Source organism: Myotis brandtii, unplaced genomic scaffold, assembly GCF_000412655.1.
Source record: "Myotis brandtii unplaced genomic scaffold, ASM41265v1 scaffold782, whole genome shotgun sequence".
Lineage (NCBI taxonomy): Eukaryota > Metazoa > Chordata > Mammalia > Chiroptera > Vespertilionidae > Myotis > Myotis brandtii.
The window spans coordinates 1624566-1632249 of NW_005371138.1; the positions used below are offsets into that span (position 1 = coordinate 1624566).

Below are 7684 nucleotides of genomic sequence, written 5' to 3' on the forward strand. Positions count from 1 at the left end.
TGCTCCAGGACAGCGCGTCCGAGAGCAACATGCCTCTTCTTGCAGAGGATGCGCAAGCGGGACTGGGGAGGGGGAAGGGGAGGGGGAGGAAAGACGGGCGGAGGGGACAGGACCTGCAGCCTACCAGCAGCGCTGCTCTGGCGCCCAGCCAGACACCAGCAGATCTTACAGCCGGTGCCGCAAGCGCCCATGGACCATGCAGACCAGGCTGCAGGTGACCCGGGTTGCTGTCCTCTCCCTGCCATGGAGAGCCCTGACCTTGAATTCTCTTGCCCGGAATGACTCAAGGAGGCGAAGGCTAAGCACCCCTACTAAAGGCAGGGGCTCATGTTGCCCAGCCAGGAATGAATGCTTGGCTGGATGTGGTTGCTAACCCCATCCCCCAGGAGACTGCTATGGGGCACCCAGGAAAGCAGACCATACCTTCTGGCTTGTTTCTATAGAAGCAGCGTCAGTCAGCGGGGGTCTCCTTTCCCTCTCTCTTCTCTCAATGCCCTTGGCAATAAGGGACAACTCTCCTGGTTCTGCAGGCAATCGGAAACAGCACCACCCAGCAGCCCCCACACACTTCTAACTCACTCATTAGCATCCATCCAAATAATCAGACATTCAAGCATTTATTAAGGCTTCGCATGTGCCAGGAGGAACAGAAGATAAACAACATTCCTACACTCATAGAGCGTTTGGTCAGGGAGAGGGAGATAGTAAATACAAAGCCAGGTAATTATAATTATGACCAGGGTATTAGAGGTAAGCAGTGCTGTAAGAATGCACACTGGGACCCTAAACTATCTTGGCAGTCAGGAAAGGCTTCTCTGAGGAAGTGACACTTGAACTGCTGAGGCGGGAAGAGAAGTTATCCAGGTGGAGGGAAAGTTCAGACAAAGACCCTGTTATTAAAGTGTAAGCTCACTCCATTCACAGATGGAGATGATCAAGCAGAAGGGAACCGCCATGCTGAGACACCTGGGCCTTTGTCCAGGAGGGGACATGGGGAGGCTGCCCGGCCCTAGAAGAGCGTCTTGACGTCTGTCCAAAGAGGCCTTTATACCCTTTACCTCCCTTCCCCTGAACCATGCTGTCCGACCTCCATGGAAGAGCTCTGAACAGGGAGTGGCGAGACTTCACTTCTCGCTCCAAGTCCATCATCAGTTTGCTGTGTGGCTCTACAGAAATCCCTTCCCCTCTCTGGTTTCAGTTTTTCTACCTAAAACGAGGGGTTGGGTTACAACAGTGTTTCTCCACTTGTTTTTTAAAATCCATACTCCCTTTTGGATAAATATTCCCTTTTGGATAAATATACAAATGTCAATCCTATCCTATAGCATCTATGGCAAGCCATCAAATCATTTTCCAAATCAAAAACTATAATATTGAACAAGCTTTTAAAACTACATATGCCTTGCCGGCCGGCATAGCTCAGCGGTTGATTGTTGACCTTTGAATTAGGAGGTCACAGATAGTTCGATTCCAGGTCAGGGCACATGCCCAGGTTGCGGGCTCCATCCCAAGTAGGCATGCAGGAGGCAGCCAATCAATGATTCTCTCTCATCATTGATGCATCTATCTCTCTTTCTCTTCTCTCTGAAATCAATAAAAATATATTTTAAAAAATAAAACTACATATGCCCTCTAAGTATTAAGCAATATTCTGTCTTTAGATGTCTGATGAAGATAACTTGGAGCCAAGCTCATCCTTTTCCTGTTATTGGTCACTCTCCCTCCCACATGAACCCCTGGCCACCAGCACTTATCTCTAGCCTCCTTTCTTTTATTCTTTACAGGATAAATTGGCCAGACAATGAACAGAAACCCTGGGTCATCATAAAAAAAAAAAAAAAAGACATGCTGTGGAAGATTCCTTTGAATGATAATGTCCAGTGTTGCTGGGAAACAGACAATTTGAAGGAAGCATACACAGTTCCTGGGGACAATTTAGCAATATGAATTAAAAGCCTTAAAAATGTTCATCTCCTTTGAACCACTGATTCCACATGGAAGAATTTATCCTCAAGCATAAGTATGGATGAACACAAAGATTTATCCACAAGGATGTTCACTTCACCATTTTTATAACAGCAAGTAATTGAAAATAACCTGTTTCTCTACCTAAAATGAGGAGATTGGTTACAGTGGAATATATGCAACTTTAAAAATGATATATAGGATATTTACTATATTGAATAAAACAAAACCAAGGTTACAAAACAAGTGATTCCAATTGTGTGTGCATGAGTGTGTATGTTGCGGGGACGGTTTAAGCACCTATAATGGAGTTGCAGTGTTCCTTTTTCTTACTGGTTGACTCAGAGCCTACCCCCTAGAGCAAAACATGATGCCACTGTGATATGTCATCCTCACAAATAAATCTATTAACCCATATTAAAGTTATAGAAGCTCAATATTAAAACAGAATGAAATAAACCTTACAGGCAGGCAGAGAAAGAGTTCAATTCTTTACCATCTACTCACCATTAATCTTACAGGTAGATTGGTTTTCCCCCAGGACTTTTCATTTCATATAGATTTTTCTGTTGTTCTTTCCTTGAGTCTAGTTCAATGGTTTCCAAACTTTACAGTGCATAAAAATGACTGTCCATGGTGGTTTGGGATAATTTTGACTTAATGAGATTCCCCCCCTCCGGCCCCCCCACATTCTGAATTTAGAACCTAATCACTGTATGGAAAAAAAAAAAAAAAAAGATTACCAGATGGATATTTACCAAAATGTTAACAATGTTGGATTTTTATTTCCTCTCTTGGGATTTTCAAGTTGTCTGACAATAAACATATATTAGCTTAGTCATGAGAAAATAAATGCTGCCTAAAAATAAGTGGGTTAGCCTGGCCAGCGTGGCTCAGTGGTTGAGTGTCGACCTATGATCCAGGAGGTCATGGTCTGATTCCTAATGAGTGTACATGCATGGGTTGTGGACTCAATCCCCAGTAGGGGGCGTGCAGGAGGCAGCCAATCAATGATTCTGACTTATCATTGATGTTTCTATCTCTCCCTCTCTCTCTCTGAAATCAATAAAGAAATATATTTAAATATATATTTTAAAATAAGTGGGTTAAAAAAATCTCCAAAAAATAAAAAGAAACTGTCTTGACCTTAAAAGGGGTGACTCTGACCATGCCCTTCATATCACTACCTTCTGCAAGCTCTGATACTGTCCCAGTTGGTGCCCCAACATCCAAGGACAGGCTGTACATCGTCGCTAGGAAACCATGCAGGAAAACTGGCAAGAAAATTATTTTTACATTTACCTCCTGGGCTGTGCTTATAATAATGCTTAGCAGCTTAGACTAAAGGGTCTGAAATGAAGCAGCCATGACAGTCAGCTAATGGATCTGTCCCCTACCTCTGAAACTCTCTACCAAATATTCTTAATAAGCTGAGAACATGTAAGGCATATACCCTTGTTCCTAAGGAGGTTGAAGAAACTATTCAACCTGCTTTTCAAGACCTGGTAGTGCCACCAAGCACATTGGCAAGGACCACAAGGACCAGCAGAAAAATAACAGGCCATAAATCAAACTGGGCTCAGCCAGTAACTAGTTGGAGAATCTGTGCCTCCATTTCCCTCTGAGGAAAACAGCCTTATTAATAACGGCTCTACTTTTCTTTTAAGGGGTAGATACAAAAGCACTAATATAACAATGGGAAACTGTAACCCACCCCACTATTCTTTTGACATTGTTTCTGTAAATGCTGACTCTGACAAATATGTACCTTATAGATAAACAGCATGTTTGTATAAGAATCCTAGGAACTAGTTTCAGAAGATATAGACTCCGACCTCCAGTCACCCCAGTTCTGGGAGAGTTGCTGACTTTCAACCATAGAACCAGAATGACGTAGAACCAGGATGACGAAGACCAGGATGATGCACACCAGACCACCACTTAACCAGTTTTGAGATCATTATTAGCATGGACTGTGCTAGCCTATGCTAGCCTACAATGTAGAGAACTTTTTAGTTTATTTTTTTCTTTGTTTTTTTAATCCTCATCAAGGATATTTTTTCCATTGCTTTTCAGAGAAAGTGGAAAGGAGAGGGAGGGGAAGTAGGAGAGGGAGGGGAGGGGGAGGGAAGGGAGGGGGAGAGGGAGACATCAATATGAGAAGACACATCAATTGGTTGCCTCCTGCCCTAACCGGTTTGGCTCAGTGGATAGAGCATCGGTCTGCGGACTGAAGGGTCCCAGGTTCGATTCTGGTCAAGGGCATGTACCTTGGTTTCAGGCACATCCCCAGTAGGGGGGGGCGTGCAGGCAGCTGATCGATGTTTCTCTCTCAGCGATGTTTCTAACTCTCTATCCCTCTCCCTTCCTCTCTGTAAAAAATCAATAAAATATATATTTTTTAAAAATTGGTTGCCTCCTGCATGCACCCCACCAAGGCCAGGGATTGAACCTGCAACCCAGGTACGTGCTCTTGAACCCATGACCCCTTGGTGCTTGGACAGACACTCTTAATTTTTGACCCATACCAGACAGGGTGTAGAGAACTTTTCAACCCCCTCTCCTTGGTTTCTTTGTTCTGCTTTCCCTCTCCCTTCTTATAAAAACCTCTACCTGCACTGAGATGTTGAAATGGGCTTTGTGACAAAAGTCCCCCCATCTTCTCTGGTGGCTGACACGTGAATAAACCTCTTTCCTTTTTCACAAGCACCTGTCTCACTAGTTTGGCTTTTGTGGCAGCAGGCAGCCGAACCTTGGTTTCAGTTCATTAAGACAACGTGAACAGCATCATTTCTGTGTAGGGTGTTATTTAATGAAAATATATGCTGGGACTTCGGGGGTGGGGGTGTACTGGTTAGTTGTGGGTCCTTTGGCACAAGGCTGGTAAACAGCAATTTGCCTCATATCTCAAGCTTTCCAAGAACCTAGAGTGCTCACAAACCAGGTGGGCGAGCTGAGGTGACAAAAAGAACTGTGCTGTCTTTCTCTAGGGGCATAACTCAGGAACTCCTAAGTCAAGGACAGAAGGCAGGTGGGATTAAAACTCCAAGCTGGGGCCCTAACTGGTTTGGCTCAGTGGATAGAGCATCAACCTGAGGACTGAAAGGTCCCGGGTTCGATTCCGGTCAAGGGCGTGTACCTTGGTTGCGGGCACATCCCCAGTGGGGAGTGTGCAGGAGGCGGCTGATCGATGTTTCTCTCTCATCGATGTTTCTAACTCTCTACCCCTCTCCCTTCCTCTCTGTAAAAAATCAATAAAATATATTTTAAAAAACAAACAAACAACAACAAAAACAACAACAAAAAACTCCAAGCTGGGGACCCAGGTTCTCAAAACACAATGGGCAAAAACCACCAGGGCAGGATCAAAGGAAGAGGGATGCTTGCCTTATGTGGCCACTCTAATTCAATAATCACGTAATCCCCTACCAGACATTGCAACTTCCCAAATTCTCCGCTCAAAATAAAACACATGACTTCCAGGCGAGCCAGAGCTGCCATTAGGTTACAATTTAAATCCACCTAGAGTCTAATAAAGCTAATTTTACTGTTATGGTGTCTATTAAAACATGGGGCCTTTGTTTAGAGTGAACAGAAGGGAGGAAAGCACAGACTTCAAGGGCTAGGAATTTTGATGAATCCAGAATTATTTCTGGGAAGGAAGTCGCAGGAACAAACATGATTTTTAAAAATAACAGGCCACATGCATCCGAAGGTCCACTCTTGTACAACTATCCAGCCCCCCTGAGAGCAGGCCAACCCTCCATAGCCAGGCAACAGCTTGGGGACAGATATGAGGTACCTGCTTCACATCAATGGGAAATACAAACACACTGACCAAGGAAACCAACTTGGGCCTGGGACTTGGAACTTAAGGATCAAGATGGGAAAAAAGCCTATTTGCTCCATAGTCGGAGACCAAAAGCCACCCAAATGAAAGCTTTGAGAAAGTGAATAATAAGTAAATATACAGGGTAGGCAAAAGTAGGTTAATAATAATAAATAACAATAATTAATAAATAATAATACAAGAATAAACTCTGTGTTTCATGTACTCACAACTGTAAATCTTTTTGCCCACCCCTGTATTTAGTTACAGAATTTTTTTTAAAGCAAGAACAAAACACCCAATTAGCTAGAGCACATGTCTATGACCAGTGATCTTCAGACATCCATTTTAATTAGAAAAACTTCAGGTGATTGTTTAAAAAGCAGAGCCCAGGGGTCCATCCCCAGAGACTCTCATGACAGAAGCCTAGGGTGAGCCCAGGAACCTGTATTTAGCAAGCACCCAGGTGTTTCAGTGGCTTGTGTCTGGAGCCCACACTGTGAGATATTCAAAGCTACAGGGCCAGGAGGACCTAACACTCCTGTCTTCCCTTACCTTCTAGCAGGCCTCACCCAAATAGGCTTAAATCAATTCATAATTGTAGCAGAGTGAATTCATTTGATACCTCTTGTGAAAACTCAACAAAATGAAATCTCAACAAAATTACAACAAAACCAGGGCGTGAAGAATGCCAGAAAGGGGAAAATACAAGTAAAGGCACCACTTCCAGCACACAGGAAGTCCTCTAAAACTGGAACCTTTTTTTTAAATCCTCACCTGAGAATATGTTTTTATTGACCTTAGAGAGAGAGGAAGGGAGAAAAAGAAAGAGAGAGACATTGATGGGGGCCTCCCATTAGCACTCTGGGGATTAAAACCACAACCTACATATGTACCCTAACCACAACCTTTTGGTGTATGGGACAGCACTCCAACCAACTGAGTCACCCAGCCAGGGCAAACTGGTCTCTTTTAAACGGATTAGAATGCTATACTTTTTTATTATTATTTTTATTGATTTCAGAGAGGAAGGGAGAGGGAGAGAGAGATAGAAACTCAATGATGAGAGAGAATCATTGATTGGCTGCCTCCTGCACGCCTCCCACTGGGGATCGAGCCTGCAACCCAGGTATGTGCCCTTGACTGGAATCGAACCCAGGACCCTTCAGTCCGCAGGCTGATGCTCTATCCACTGAGCCAAACCAGCTAGGGCAAGAATGATATACTTTTGATACCTGTCTAGTCTCGCCTTGTACAGATATAAACTAAAAACTTCATGGACTCCACCAGACCTGAGTTAAAATCTGGGCTTACCCACTTATCAGCTGGGTGGCCTTGGATACGTTTTCTCTTCCCTGAGCCACTGCTTTCTCAATTCTAAAATGGGATTAAAAACATCTACCCACAGTATTATGAAGATGAAGTGTATGAGGCATAGCAGGTACTAAACAAATGGTGGCTCTCATTCATTCGATGAATCAACATTTATTAGGGCCTTCTACAAGTCAAGCATCGTAGGCATAAGACATACAGTAGAAGCAAAAGAGACATGGACAAAAATACAGATAGTAAACAAACAATTTTAGAGATTAATGTGTGTTCTGAAGAAAATAAAGCAGTCATATAGCATGATATGGGGTTTCAGGGTATTTATAGAAGCCGCCTTAGATTTTAAACTAATGTATTTAAACTGAGACCTAGGGGAAGAACATTTTAGGCACAAGAATAGGTAGGAACAAACAAAGTACACTCCTGCAAAGGAAGGACAGTGAGGCTGGAACTCAGTGACCATTGGAGAGGACAGTAAAAGGTGAAGCCGGGGAATGAGATAGCGAATATTAAGTAGAGCCGTGTAATACCTAGTGAGAATTCAGATTCCCTTCCAAATGC

The 7684-nt window shown here is 43.5% G+C and overlaps 1 long non-coding RNA gene across 1 annotated transcript in view; it reads left to right on the top strand.

Moving 5' to 3' along the window:
* Nucleotides 1–1826, top strand: part of LOC106724276 — a 2779-nt gene extending 953 nt beyond the window's left edge. Inside the window, exon 2 of the long non-coding RNA XR_001360028.1 lies at nt 1785–1826. This is a non-coding gene — a long non-coding RNA (uncharacterized LOC106724276). The remainder of the gene's footprint in view (nt 1–1784) is intronic.
* The last annotated feature ends 5858 nt before the right edge of the window (nt 1827–7684 follow it).